The sequence below is a fragment of the Micromys minutus genome (assembly GCF_963924665.1).
Source record: "Micromys minutus genome assembly, chromosome: 25".
NCBI classification, from domain to species: Eukaryota; Metazoa; Chordata; class Mammalia; order Rodentia; family Muridae; genus Micromys; species Micromys minutus.
This window is the reverse complement of record NC_137960.1, coordinates 21,326,362-21,341,965: the sequence shown is the minus strand read 5'-3', so window position 1 is coordinate 21,341,965 and position 15,604 is coordinate 21,326,362. Positions and strand designations below refer to the sequence as shown.

Below are 15,604 nucleotides of genomic sequence, written 5' to 3'. Positions count from 1 at the left end.
GAATGTGAAAATCTCTCTGGAATTGAATTTGATTAAAGGAATGAAGCTGGGAATCACCCCTCCCCCACCCCACCCATTAAATGTCTCTTCACTTTATATGTTATATTTCATCTTTTAAAAATGTCACTCTTGGGATTTACCACATATGCAGTCACCAAATCCAAGCATGATAGCTGGTCCCAAAAAGTACTTACTGGCAGGAACCAGACAGATGCCCCCCAGGGTCTAGGCTAGAGTCATATAGATACAGCTGAGCATGCTTCCAGCTAACCATCAGTCTGAACTCAGGGATCCAAATGAGGGTGCTAAAGAAAGGACCTAAGAAGCTGAAAGGGGTTGCAACCTCATGGGAAGATAACAGCATTATCAACCAACCAAACCCTCCAAAACTCCCATGGAGTAAAACACCAACATCTGTGTGCACTTTGAGAGACCTATTGATCCAGTTGCTTATGTAGCTGAAGATAGCAGTGTCTGGCATCAGTGTGAGAAGAGACTTTTGTTTCAGAGAGGGCACATAGTCCCAAAGCAAGGGAATGACAAGGCAATGGGGTAGAGAGGGAGATCAGAAGGGAGTGCACCTTTGTGAAGGCAACTGGAGGGGGAGGAGGATGGGAGCAGGGTGGGGTAAAGGGATAACATCTCAAATGTAAATACAGAGTATCTAATAAAAAAAGTCACTCTTTTACTCTTGTTCTTGCTAATTCAAAATGCTTTTTTTTTTAAATATCATGAACTAAGTTTATAATGGAGCCCACATGTCAATTGCTGCTACCCTTGGAGCTTGTGTCTCACCGTGTACTATGTAGCTGTTAGCAATTCTTCTGCTTTGGTCTCCTCAGAGCCTTGGCACAATCATTACCTTTAAAACAACTTCATTTATACTACGAGTTAAAAAAAAAAGATTTTGAAATTATGTGTGTGTATACATATCTGTTTAAGCAGAAGGTGTCAGACCCCGCTGAGCTGCACAGTGTGGCTGTTGGGGAGCCTCTGGAAGAGCAGCAAGATCTCCTAACTGCTGAGCTGCCTCTTCAGCCTCTTACACTGTTTGCTTTTGAAGGTTTATTTTACCGACTTAGGTGTAGTTGTATATGCTTGCCGTGTGTGGAGGTGTCTGGTGGGGGCCAGAAGAGGGCGCCAGATCTTCTGGAACTGGAATTACAAAGCACAAAAATGAATAAGTCTAATAAAATAAATCTTCTCTAAAAACAAAAGAAGTAAGCTACATTGCCCCATGTGGTTACTTGGCTTGAACCTGGGCCGTCTGGAAGACAGGAGGTGTTCTTAATCCCAAAGTCCTCTCTCTGGAGCCTCATACTTTGTTTTTAAAAGTGGAAGGGTTGGCTTCTCATTCTTTTATGCTTTCAACATTTTCTTAGTTAGACATGAGTTTTTTTAACTTAATTTTTTGAGACATTTTTTCGGGGACCACACGTGGGCCTTCCTAGGCAAACCCTTTACCAACTGAGCTACACCCCAGCCCAGTCAAATTCATGTATCACAGTTTATCAAGTTCTGACAATCCTGACATTTGTCTTCAAAGATAATTGACATCATTTAATGTTTAACCTCCATATACATCTTTCTTCTCTCTCCCCCTCCCATTTCCTTAGTATTTTAAAAACATCTTTCATAGAATCTTAAAGTTGACTTCCTATCACATCTATAATCACTGATTACCATCATCTCTTTCCTTGTGCTGTCTTAAGTTCTGTGTAAGATGATCTGCTGATTTTACTCCACATCTGTCTCCTAAAGAGATGCTCTGATGACTGAGGCATACCGTTTGATGGGCTGTGGGACCCAGATCACCAAAGGTGTGTGGGTTCATTTTTGGATCTCCAATTCTATTCCATTGATTGCCTTTCTCTGTCCCAATACCATGTGTGTGTGTGTGTGTGTGTGTGTGTGTGTGTTTTAAATCACTATTGCCCTGTAATACAGCTTGAGGTCAAGGATGGTGATTCCCCCAGAAGTTCTTTTACTGTTGAGAATAGTTTTCGCTATTCTGGGTTTTATGTTATTCCAAATGAATTTGCAAATTGCTCTTTTCAACTCTGAGAAGAATTGAGTTGGAATTTAGATGAGGATTGCATTGAATCTGTAGATTGCTCTTGACAAGATGGACATTTTTACTATATTAATTCTGCCAATCCATAAGCATGGGAGATCTTTCCATCTTCTGAGATTTTCAATTTGTTTCTTCAGAGACTTGTCATACATATCTTTTACTTGCTTGGTTAGGGTCACAACAAAATATTTTTTATTATTTGGGACTATTGTGAAGGGTGACGTTTCCCTAATTTTTTTCTCAGCCTGTTTATCCTTAGAGTAGAGAAAGGCTACTGATTTGTTTGAGTTAATTTTATATTCAGCCACGTTGCTAAAGTTATCAGCTGTAGAAGTTCTCTGGTGGAGTCTTTGGGGTCAGTTAAGTATACTATCATATCATCTGCAAATAGTGATATTTTGACTTCTTCCTTTCCAATTTGTATCCATTTGACTTCCTTTTGTTGTCTAATTGCTCTGTCTAGGACTTCAATTACTAAACTGAATAGGTAGGTAGAGAGGAATAGGATTAGGTAGATTACCTAATCCCTGATTTTAGTGGGTTAGCTTCAAGTTTCTCTTCATTTAGTTTGATGTTGGCTACTGGTTTGCTATTCATTTCTTTTACTATGTTTAGGTATGGGCCTTGAATTCCTGATCTTTCAAAGACTTTTAACATGAAGAGGTGTCAAATGCTTTCTCAGCATCTAATGAGATGATAATGAGTTTTTTCCCCCCTTTGAGTTTGTTTATATAGTGGATTACATTGATGGATTTCCATATATTGAACTATCCGTGCATCTCTGGGATGAAGCCTACTTGATCGTGATGGATGATTGACTTGATGGGTTCTTGGGTTCGGTTTGCTAGAATTTTATTTAGTATTTTTTGCATCGATATTCATAAGGGAAATTGATATGAAGTTTTCTTTCTTTGTAGGGTCTTTGTGTGGCTTAGGTATAAGTGTAATTGTGGCTTCATAGAAGGAATTGGGTAGTGTTTCTTGGGTTTCCTTTTTTTGTGGAATAGTTTGAAGAGTATTGGTATTAGGTCTTCTATAAAGGTCTAATAGAATTCAACACTAAACCCATCTGGTCCTGGTCTTTTTTGGTTGGGAGACTTTTGATGACTGCTTTTATATCTTTAGGTGTTATTAGATTGTTTAGATGGTTTATCTGTTCCTGATTTAACTTTGGTACCTGGTATCTGTCTAAAAAAATTGTCCACTTCATCCATATTTTCAAGTTTTGTTGAGTATAGGCTTTTTTAGTAGGATCTGATGATTTTTTGAATTTCCTCAGTTTCTGTTGTTATGTCTCCCTTTTCATTTCTGATTTTTAAAATTTGAATACTGTCTCTGTGACCTCTGGTTAGTCTGGCTAAGGGTTTATCTATCTTGTTGATTTTCTCAAATAACCAACTCCTGGTTTTGTTGATTCTTTGTATAGTTCTTTTTGTTTCTACTTGGTTGATTTCAGCCCTGAGTTTGATTATTTTCTGCCATCTACTCTTCTGGGGTGCGTTTGCTTCTTTTTGTTCTAGAGCTTTCAGGTGTGCTGCCAAGCTGCTAGTGTATGCTCTCTCCAGTTTATTCGAAGGCACTCAGAGCTGTGAGTTTTCTCTTAGCACTGCTTTCATTGTGTCCCATAAGTTTGGGTATGTTGTGCCTTCATTTTTATTAAATTCTAAAAAGTCTTTAATTACTTTCTTTATTTCTTCCTTGACTAAGTTATCATTGAGTAGAGCATTGTTCAGCTTTCATGTGTATGTGGCTTTCCTGTCATCTTTTGCTATTGAAGACAAGTCTTAGTCCATGTACTCTAAAATCACTTTCAACTATGTGTAAATAAATAAATAAATTAATTAAAATGTTAAAAAAAATAAATTGGAATCTTTCTTTTCCGGTGTGTTTGAGTATCCAGGACTTGCTGTGGAGGGGGAACTGGGTTCTGATGATGCCAAGTGGCCTTGGTTTCTGTTGATTAGGTTCTTGGCCTTGCCTCTTTCATCTGCTTATCTCTGATGTTAGCTGGTCTTGCTGATTCTGACAGTGTCTTGACCTTCCTGTAAGCCTGTGTGGCAGCACTACTAGGAACCGGCTCTCTCCCAGCAGGGTCTGGGTACAGAGTGTTCTGGCTCCAGGTCAGCTCCAGGCACAGGCAGAAACCAGAAGGATCCTGTCCCGGACTTCTCCTCGGTTCCTGTGTCATGAGGGCGCCAGGGGGTTCCTCCTGTGGTCTCACCTGTGCTCTCAGATGTGGCAGTGCTCCTGTGAGACCAGCTCTCTCCCTTCAGGGTCTGGGTACAGAGTGCTCTGGCACTGACTGTTTAATTCTTACTAATGTTTTAAGATAAGGCTTTCCCATGTGGCCTTGGCTGTTTTGGAACTTACTCTATAGACTAGGCTGACCTCAAATGTACAGAGATCGACCTGCCTCTGCCTCCCAAGTGCTGGGATTAAAGGCCTGCACCACTACTGTCCAGCTCGTCTTAACTTTTTTTAAATTAAATTAAATTTTTTTTTACTTATTCACTTTACATCCCACTCACAGTCCCCCCCCCCCCGTCACCCTCTCCCACAAACCTTCCTCCACCTCTCCTTTAATTTTCTTATGAGTGGGCACGCCTCCCCCCACTCAGTATCCTTTCCTTCCTATGCACTTTAAGTCTCTGAACTTTAAGTCTCTTCAAGGCTAAGCGCTTTCTCTCCCACTGAAGCAACTAGACAAGGCAGCCCAGTCTTTAGGTGGGATATGTTCTACTTATTTAGTTATGTATTTTTGTCTTTTTATGTATATATTTATCTATGAATGTATGTGTTTGTGTGTGCGTATGACACACACATGTGTCATGGTATATGTGTGGAGGTTAGAGGGCAACTTGCATCATGTGAGCTCTGCAGATTCCACTTAGGCTGTCAGGCTTCATAGAATCCCTTTTACCCACGGAGACGTTCTGTTAGCCCAGAAAGTTGTTTTCCTTTTGTGAGCATCAGCATCACACTGGCCCTGATTAAGGCTGGAGAGATGGCTCAGCGGTTAAGAGCACTGACTGCTCTTCCAGAGGTCCTGAGTTCAATTCCCAGCAACCACATGGTGGCTCACAACCATCTGTAATGGGATCTGCTGCCCTCTTCTGGCGTGTCTGAAGAGAGCGACAGTGTATTCAGATACATAAAATAGATAAATCTTAAAAAAAAAAAAAAAGATTTGTTAGTGAGATGGTTCAAGCACGAGAACCCGAGTTTGAATCTCCAAGAATCCACTCAAAAAGCAGGGCACAGTGGTTCAAGTGTGGAACCCCAGCCTTGGTGGAAGGGAGAGGAAGACCCTTCCACTAAAAATGTTCTGTTTGCCACTTTGCTCTAAGCAGGCAGCTCTGGATATATGTGTCACTGAGCAGGAAGTCTCTTCTCACCCAGTCACCATGCTTGGTAGACTAAAAAGCAGAAACTCTGGGTGACGTGCCTTACATCCGAGGGAACAAACAGCTCTGTCTTGAAGCCACTGTGGCCACTGACAGGACCACAACAGCAGAAGCACACATAGCAGGAGAAAAGGTCACCCTGGGGTGCGGGGGAGTTTCCATCAGTAAATCTTGTGCTGGGGCAGAGCACAGAATGTTTGAACAGAGCCTCTTGTGTTCTGAGCTACTGCTACGTTTTCTCTCTCCGAGGCTTGTAAATTGTCCCCCAAAGCTTTTGAGAGGTGACAACTGGAGTGATTTTTAACTTGAAATATGTTAGATGTGGTCTCATTACAGTGTTACAGCAGGCCCCATTACTCTGTGACTCTATGCGATTTACAAATGTGACATTGTAACACATTATTTCATAGTTATTAAATTCCCTCTTCCTGTTATGATACGATCTCGGGAGACTATGTTTCTATTTCTCTACAGTCTTATTCTTTGTAGTTTTGAATATACTCATTGTTCATGTCAGAGCTTCTTAACCTTTTTGTACTTACGAGCTGCTTTATAATGAGAGATTTGCATGGGCATACACGTGCACAAAACAGTTGTACAATCAAATATTTACTGGTAACCAAAACGTAAAGAAATTTAAGACTTTATTTTTCTGCACACACACATCTTCTTGAAGACAAAGGCAAATTTACATACTAATTAGACACATGTGCGTACTTAACTTTCACATAATGTATTAAGTCTTGGCTGAGTATTTTGTACCACAGGGCAGAGTTTCAACTTTTTTTTTTTTTTTTACAACTTGTCAATATATGGTTAAGGATGAGAGCACTGATTTATACAGACATTCAGGACAGGATGGCAGAAGTAATTTTAGGGTTAATTCAGGAATCATTAAAAATTCTGACCCAATCCCAAGAATCCCAAAATTTATTAGCAAAATTTATGAAACTCAAACTAACAACTTTAGCAAATTAAGAAAAAAAAATCAGACATTCTAACAATTTAAAGATATACTAACTTGATACATGTTGAGGAATGGTTGAGAATATTCATTTTTATATCTATAATTAAGTCTTTTTTGTTATTTGTTTGTTTGCTTGAGACAGCAATGTAAAGAATATGAAGATATGAAGAACTCTTAATTAGTAGGGAAAAAATCAAATAGAGAAGATTCTAAAAGCATCAATATGTGAAAACTAGAATGACCAATCAACAAGTGAAAAGACTATCAGTTTCTTTAGCCAATTATTGGGTAAGAACAAACTAAAACAAAAATGGACATGGTATTACTATCTGCTAGATTAGTAAAAATTAATGTCTGGCGATCTCAATCATCTGTGAGACCGGGAAGGGGCCAGTGAGATGGCTCAGTGAGTTAAGGTGGCCTGAGTTTGATTCCCAAAGCCCTTAAGATGGAAGGAGAGAACCGACCCTTGCAAGTTGTTCTCTGACGGTCACACATCAACAAAACAAACAGATATAAAAATAAACAGACCATAAGGCAAAGGGAACTTTCCAGAGAATAGTGTACAGCGCTGGAGATTGGCTACGACATCTAAGGCCAGGTTCACAACCAAAGCAGCAGAGGCGAGAATCTCTCCAAGAAGCACCCGTAGCAGGGCCTGCGGGCAAAGGGCCCTGTGTGTTAGGCAAGTGCTCTACACCAAGCTGCATCTCCAGCCTGAGACGCTGAGATTCTCTCAGACCTGATTTTCTTGGCTTTTACGCGTGCTTTGCTTTTGCATTATGTAAACTTGGGCATTTTAGAGAATCAATGAAGACGTTAACTCTCTAAATAAAATAAGTAAAATAAACACGGCTACTCGGGGGTGCAGTTTATCCCCCGTTCTCTGTTATTATCTTTGGTAACAGAGTGTGGGAGAAAGGATTTCCTTCCCCTCTCTCTAATATAGCTCAGCAACCGAGAAGCTCTCTGCTCTGGAATGAAGCCGGGTTGGCACAACTCCATAAGTCTCATGTGGGAACAAGATACAGAAGTTTCTATTTTTTGACTTACTGCCATTCTTCTGCCTTGAGTTCAGTATTCTATCCTTTAACCATCCGGTACCCAGTCTTAAAAGATACATACTTATTAATACGCCTTAGAGTATCTGTCATTTTCTTTGTGAAACATTTGTTACAACTTTTGGAGCAGTTCCGAAGTGCGTCTATTTTAGGGCCATATTTCTTTGTTTTCTTATTATAACTCACCACAAATGCAGTAGACAACGTTCCTGGGAGAAGCAGATGCAACTTGCTAAATAGAAACGTGTGATCTCAAGGACTGCCTGCTCTGAAATCAGAGCAGTACACTTGTTACTTTCTTCAGCGGCCATCTAGGATGTGGTTTGAACGAACCACAGTTCTGCACAGAGGCGCCTTTCCATAGAAAAGTGCCAAGGGGCCACAGGGCCTTCAGCACGGTCATCAGCATCCCTTTATGTTTGCTGTGTAATCTTATGAGTGACGCGTCTTCATAGCAGATCTGCCGGTGCAGGTCTTAATTCACAATCCAAGAGAAGAAAGTACATGGTGGCCGTGGTGGAGAAAGCCATGGAATGTGGATCTTGAATGCAAGCAGTCATCTTCATAAAAAACCCTCTCCCTTGATTTAATTTATATCCGTTGTACAAAATAGTGTACTTCATGGTGATTCAGTGCACACCCATAAAATACACCCTGATCACATCCATCTCTGTTAACCTCACTCGTTTAGAACCTCAGGTAGCCCAGGCTGGCCTTGAACTCAATCTGTGGCCGAGGATGACCTTGAACTCCTGATTCTCTTGGCTCTACCTCCCAAGTGCTGGGATCACAGGCTCGAACCACGACACCAGACTCTTCCTCTGCGATTTCCCCTGGGAAGTGCACGAAGCCTCATGGACCAGCAGGAAGCACAGGAAGACACTTCATCTTTTAGGTTGACACTTTTTCTTAGTTCCCCGGCTCTGTGTCTGTAGATGCCGGTGGGATACGACTCACATATGTGTCCCTCGCCGACACTCTGAAACATATCAGGGTCAGCGATGCTTCTAGATTTGTCCACTGCTTGCATGTTACCTCTTCTGTGCCTGTTGCAATAATTTAAGGAAGTTCTTTTGAAGGGTAAGTGTATAAAATGTTGTAAAATCAAATCTATGAAGATACTTATTTTGCTGAAAGTACAAAAGAGTATCCTAAACAAGTAATATATATTTGTCAGCCTCATCTCTCTCTTTAGTATCATTATTTTTTTTTTAAAGATTTTAAGTCATTTTAAGTAGAACTGAAAGTACAAAGATCTTTAGACATAAGATTTCAAGACTTCTGGGGAAACCAAATCTGCCCAGCGGAACAGGGCTCGGGAGACCCTGTATCAGGAAGCAAACTTGTTGGAAATCAAGGCAGAACCAAGTTAGCTGAAAGCAGAAAAAAAATTAGTTGCCACATGCCGGACTTATGTGGCTGATTGGCAGAGGGATAAGCCAATCACTGGCAGCATTGACTTTTCAGTTTTCTTTTGGATAAGTAATTAGAGAACCAATTTTAAGCATCTGTTTTATTCTGCGGAGAACATGTCAGTTTGAAAATTAAGGCCATAAAACTTTCAAAGAGAATCAATAGCGTTTACATTTGGTTTCCAAACCGACAATATGATTGTCGCCTACCTGTTGTTGCTATACAAGTAAAAAACCTCCAGTCTTCAGATTTGAGAAATGCTGTGTGTGTGTGTGTGTGTGTGTGTGTGTGTGTGTAGGTGTGTGTGGAGGTGTGTCTGCATGGAAACCCGAGGTTGACATCAGGTATCTTTCTCAGTGGCTGTCTACCCAATTCACCGAGGCAGGACCTCCCAATTGAACCCAGAGTTCACCTTTATATCTAGTCTAGCTAGCTGGCTTGCCCCAGGGACCCCAGTACCTTCCCAGCAGGGGAGCCTCCAAGCTCAGATGTTTACTTGGGATCCAAATTGTGTTCCTTACACTTGCTAAGCAAACACTTTATCCATGGGGCTTATTTTCCTTTGTTTTGAGAAAGGGTTTCTTCTTGTAGCCCTGGCTGTCCTCGAACTCACTCGGTAGACCAGGCTGTCCTCGAACTCACAGAGACCCACCTTTCTCTGCCTCCTGAGCTCTTGGGATGAAAGGCATGTGCCCCCACAGCCCAGCCAAGTTTGTACTTAGAGTGAATCAGGCAAGAGGGTGTTCATCCCTAGCCACATAGTGTTTAGTTGTAAAACGAGGACTGTGGAGGTTGCATGAAAAATTTGTTAGTCACAACATTGTGCTCAGGAGACACATAATTATACGATCACAACAGCAACTGTCTTTCCTATAATTAACCTGTAGCTTCTCATAGATGAGGGATAATTACCAATGATTAAGCGTGGAAGTTAGAAAATGTAAGTTAAACAGACTACAAATCAAATTTATATAGGCCAGACAAACTGAGATATTTCTAAGTAAGTTTTCTAAGGAAAGTGGAGATGTTCTGTTGCGGTTCCTACTGAAGTATGAGAATAAACATCATTCAGTGTAATATTGAGGAATTTAGGGTCTAACAACACCCTCACCTGGCAAAGCGAGGGATTGCATTTAAAATAAAAGTGAATCAAAGAGTTGAAAAGTAGAAAGTGTTGCAGAATAATGTAAAAAATTACAAATGTGAAAGATTAAGCTAATGCATTAATGAAATATACCCCTTAGAGAAACTGGTATACAGATAATCATAATTAGAATTTCCTAGTATTTTCTTCTACTTTGTAACCAGGAAAGGCAATGGCAGGGAAAGAATACAGTAAGAAGAAATGCATGGATGCTTTCCTTTACCTCTAGTAACAATTCTGATTACTTAAATTACTTAATTGATAATTAAATTAATTAATATTTGAAAATTATTTATTTTATGTGTACAGGTTTTTTTTCCTCCACATGTGTGTCTGAGCACATATTCGTGCTAGAGTTCATGGAAGCCAAAAGAGGACATTTGATCCCCTGAGGCTAGAGTTACAGATGGCTGTGGGCATTGAACCCAGGGCTTCTGGAAGAGGAGCCAGTGCTCTGAACCAGTGAGCCATCTCTCTAGCTCCATTAAATTACTTCATTTAATTGCATACAGGTCTCAATTTATTGCCTCGGCTGTTCTGAAACTCTTTATGTAGACCAGGCTAATCTTAAGCTCACCGGGGCTCTCCTGCCTCTGCCTCCCGAGTGCTAGGATTAAAGGCCCCATGCCACCACACCTGGTTCAAGCTACTTTGATCAGCTATTTTTATATTGCTGTTGTAAGATCTCTTCACACATACTTAATAGGTGAGATCTCTTCTCTGGGTACCGTGGGTTAATTTCTATAAAAAGGGATTGGAATATTCTTAGTCATTTATAGGCTTCATAGTTTCAGTACAAAGCATGCCTGCTGTAAATTTTTTATTTCCACTTGTATACCTTCCGTTTTGGGTTTTGGGTGACTTAGGTGTACAGTGTGCATGAAAGTTGTGTTCCGGCCAATCACAGTTGACTTTACATTGTGCCTTTGAAGACTAAGGTCTAATGTTTGATTTTTCTCTTTGCTGGCTTGTTGCTTTAAGAGCACCCATCCCCCTCCTCGCTTGAGCCACTGTGCCCTGTCAGTCATCCTGAAATACACTAGGGTGCTTGTCAGGCTGTTTGCTTACAGAGTCCTCATACGCCAAACTGTGAGCCACAACCGTGGCACCGGCTTTCTAAACACAAGGAGTCGCCTAGGCAGTGGCTCAGCATCTCTGTGTGGGCCACACTGTGTCCTACCATAGGTGAGTCAAGTGTGAACTTCTTAAAATCAGACTTTGTCACAAGGCAAACCCCAATATAGGCAGATTATTTGTCGTCCGGTTAGATAACTTTGGGGGGAAACGAAGGGATATGATTTCTCTGAAGTGGGATGACTAGAAAGTAGGTTGTGCACTTAGGACCTTCATGAGGAGGTCTCCTTTTCGTTATTCTGAAGTCTAGACTTTATGAAAGCTCAGATTTTTAAAAGCCCACTGTTCGGAGTGGATTGGCAGGCATTTCGGATTTAGATAAAAATGAAGTGTGTTCAAACACAGCCTTTTTCTTTTCCTTTGTAACAACCCAGGCTGGCTCAGTTGAGCAGAAGCCCAATTTTGTTATTTGGAGTGTTTGATAGCGATATTTAAGAACAACATGGAAACAGTTCTCATGTGCTGGCGTCCAGCACTTAAAAACTCCTCCAGGGTAACAGAGTCTTTACTATTTGAGTAACTGTACACGAGTCACCAGAGACTTCACATTCTTTTCATGTAAACCTTGCGCAATGAGCAGTTTATTTGTGCAAACACGTGTTTTCCATCATCAGCCTCCAAACTTAAATCGTGCGCAAACATTTTCACAGTGTCACCTGTATGCGGCCGTAAGTATTTGTAAAGAGAGAACCAGCAAAGCCAGAAGGAGCTCATAGATCTGAATAACGTGTGTGTTGATGTGGAGCTGAAGTTTTAAGGCTTTATCTAGGGCAAGTGGGAAAATGATTGTTTCTGTGGATGTATAGACAGACGGTGTATCTGTTCCTCGCCTGCTGTAGCGAGGACTTAAGGTGCTCACAAGACTACACAAAATTCAAGATAAGCTAAGTTACATGTGGAGTGAGGGAGAAAAGGAAAAAAGGGTTAGAATATAAAGCAGCTAAGAACAGGACTGAACAGGGAAAAAGAGGGGGTTCCCAACCATGGCTTCATGGTGCTGCATTCTACTGCTAGACAGAGGAGAATGCATAGCTTTGTATTTATCTGTGTGTGTGTGTGTGTGTGTGTGTGTGTGAACTCACAACCATTTGTAACTGCAGTTATAGAGACCCAGTGCTGCCTTCTGGCCTCTGTGGCCACTGAGCACACACAGTGCACCTACGTGCGGGCAAATGCACTCGGAGCTGGGTGTGACTGTGCATACCTGGAAGCCTAACAGGTTGGAGTCTGACACAGAAGTTGAGGCCGTTCAGGGCTGTGCAACAAGGCCCTGTCTGAAAAAAAGTCAAGACAAGCGTGGGTACCGAACCCGTCAGAGTGGAGCCCATCTGCTGAGGAGCAGCTGATTGATTTATGAATGAGTTCTTCAAAGAAGTCTATCAGACCAACCCAAAGAGCTACACGCTCCCTTTCTCCCCACTGATTTCCTTGGAATCAAACTTAGGACATCGTTCATGCCTTGGAGGCCTCCTTCCATGCCCCAAGCCCAGACTCTTTGTTTAAATCAACTTCATTGAGAAGTAGTATTTATATATAAATAAATTTATATATTTACATATGTACATTTGTATTTATATAAATAAATAAAATATAAAAATAATATGTATAAAAGAAATATATATAAAATCACACACACACACACACACACACACACACACACACACACACATAAATTAACTTATAGGCTGGAGAAGCTGGCTCAACCATTAAGAATGTATACTACTTTTGTAGAGGACTGAGATTCTGTCTACCTGTAATTCCAGGTCTAGGGAATCTGATGCCTTCTTTTAGCCTCTGACACATGCACACACACACACACACACACACACACAGACAGACAGACAGACACACACACTTTAAAAAAAATCAGCCCTTTAATGCTGACAACTTGTCTGACACAGAAACTAGGTATATAACCACCAGAATATTGCAATTAAATACAATGTTATCCTCGGAGGTCGATTTCTCTGATCAACTCTGGCTTCTGACAACCGCTCATTGCTCTGTCTCTGCCCTGTCCTTCCTTTCCACAGTGCCATAAATAGACTCAGTGGGTGAGCGTGTCAGATCCTCAGCTTGCACAATACAGCGATTTGATCATATTGTCAATGATGTGTCTAAATGTTCCCGGATGCCTGAAATTTCTAGCTCTGTGCATTATGAATAAGGTCACCATGGATATTTACATACACGCCCACAAGTAGACATAAATTGTCATTTCTCTCAGGTAGTTATTAAGCTTTTTCTGGAGCTGGCCTGAATGGTGAAGAATGCTTGCTGCTCCTTCCTGAGGGCGTGCATGAGTTCACCTCTATCAGGCATATCGAGACCAGCTCTAGGGGTTGACACTCTCTTCTGGCCTCTGAAAGCACACACACACACACACACACACACACACACACATTTAAAAAAAGAGTCGGGTCAAACCAGCTAGACTGTTGTCTAACTGTGGCGGTTGTCACTAGCCGTGTGTGAGATCTTGAGGTGTTTCTTGCCTTTGAACTCATATCGCTAATCTTTTCCATTTTAGCTATCCTAGATGACATTTAGTAGTGTCTGTCGTGAGTTTAATTTTAATTTCTCCGGTGACGATGATAGTGAGCATTTTCAGACAGTAAATGAGTGTCACCGGAGAGATGTGGCTTGAATCTTACAGATATTACTGAACATCCAGAATTTTGCTAAAACGGAAAAAAAGATCAACATACTTGTTGATCAGGTATAGACAAGGCTTGGTCAGATTTAGATTCAATTATTTTGGAAGGAAAACTTCATAGGTGGCGTGACGTCATGCCGACTGTGCCCGTCAAGAGGAACAGCGTCCGGCCAGTCTCACCATCTGGGAGAGTGAGACTCATCAGCGAGTTCAGTCTCTGTGTGGCCTCCACTGTTCTTAGTAAGCATTCCCTAATAATCTTGGCTTTCACTTATGGTCATTGTCTAGAACTATTACCATACAAGATTTTAAATAGTCATTTTTTTTACCATCCTATAGTTCTTCATGGTTTTTGTTGCTTAGACTTATTCTGTAAAAACATTATTATTATTATTATTATTATTATTATTATTATTATTATTATTTTTAATTACCCTAAAGCCTAGCTCAAACTTCAGGAACTAGGTGGTGTTATCTTAACAGTCTTGAAAGGCGATCACTGACTTTTTCTTGAACTAATTTTAATAACTCATTTATACTCTGTCCTACTGTAATTTCTATTCCTTTCAATGCTCATATTTGGACTTATTAGAATCTTTTAGTTCCCCAGCTTTTTAAAGTTTATTTATTTAATTTTATTTACATTTTAAGAATTTCAATTCCGGCTGGCTACAGAACCTGGGACGCGGAGAGTTGGGGTCCGGGCAGCGGGCGGCCCTCGGGCCTGGGGTGGGGATGCACCGGCGCGGGGTGGGTGCTGGCACTATGGCCAAGAAGAAACTCGCCGAGGCCAAGTAGAAGGAGCGAGGGAACGTCTTGGCTGATGGCCCAGATGTCAAAACAATTGGACACGTTCAAGACCAACCTAGAAGAATTTGCCAGCAAGCACAAACAAGAGATCCGGAAGAATCCTGAGTTCAGAGTACAGTTCCAAGACATGTGTGCCACCATTGGGGTGGATCCCCTGGCCACTGGAAAAGGGTTTTGGTCTGAGATGCTGGGTGTTGGGGACTTCTATTATGAACTGGGCGTCCAGATTATTGAAGTGTGCCTGGCCCTAAAACATCTCGGAATGGATGTCTGGTAACTCTGGAAGAGCTACATCGGCAGGTGTTAAAAGGAAGGGGCAAGTTTGCTCAGGATGTCAGCCAAGACGACCTGATCAGGGCCATCAAGAAGCTGAAAGCCCTGCGCACCGGGTTCGGCATCATCCATGTGGGAGGCACTTACCTCATTCAGTCTGTTCCAGCTGAGCTCAATGTGGGTCATGCTGAGATCATGCAGCTGGCGGAGAAAAACGGGTACGTGTCTGTCAGTGAAATCAAAGCCAGTCTTAAATGGGAGACGGGGCAAGCACGGCAAGTGCTGGGACACCTGCTGAAGGAAGGACTGGCCTGGTTGGACCTGCAGGCTCCAGGGAGGCCCACTACTGGCTGCCAGCTCTCTTCACAGATCTCTGCTCCCAGGAGGTATCAGCTGAGGGGGCCAAAGAAGCCTTCCCTTGATTGAGTGTGAGGGATACACAGCCCAGGCCAGAAGACATCGTCTGTGAATAAACCTGGACAATTTTGTTTATAAAAAAAAATTTAAATTACAATCCAGCCACTTTGTCCCCTGGTTCTTGAGCTTTTGACTAAACTTAGTGGGATTTACTTCCTCGCACAAGATGTCTCCAGTTCCTCCTGGTTTTGTATATCCCTGACTCTGCTCCTGGGAGCTTCTTTCTTCCTTTTGGGAAATAACAGTCTATA

General features: G+C 41.6%; 1 pseudogene across 1 annotated transcript; it reads left to right on the top strand.

The window, feature by feature from the left end:
- Window positions 1–14,582: 14,582 nt before the first annotated feature.
- Window positions 14,583–15,358, top strand: LOC308436852 (vacuolar-sorting protein SNF8-like; annotated as a pseudogene). Its single transcript has one exon. The product of its transcript is annotated as a vacuolar-sorting protein SNF8-like (transcript).
- Window positions 15,359–15,604: the final 246 nt, after the last annotated feature.